Raw genomic sequence first — 249 nt, 5'->3', positions numbered from 1 at the left:
TCTATTAATAGCAATCTTCGCCTCTGATGAAGAGTTTCGGGCAAAAATTCAACGGCTCAATGCTTTTAATAAGAATAAAAGTCACTGCTTCCGGTATGAGAATATGATATTTACTCAGGCAAGATTTTTGGGGGAAAATTAATGCTATTGCTAATGTTACTTTAGGTAAAAAGTTCAAAATAAAAACTGAACATACTGGGAGAAGAAAAAAACGCTCAGAGTACAGCTGATGATACTCAGAGATACAGA

The sequence above is a fragment of the Penaeus monodon genome, chromosome 29, assembly GCF_015228065.2.
Source record: "Penaeus monodon isolate SGIC_2016 chromosome 29, NSTDA_Pmon_1, whole genome shotgun sequence".
Taxonomy (NCBI): domain Eukaryota; kingdom Metazoa; phylum Arthropoda; class Malacostraca; order Decapoda; family Penaeidae; genus Penaeus; species Penaeus monodon.
Note: the sequence above shows the minus strand (reverse complement) of the source record.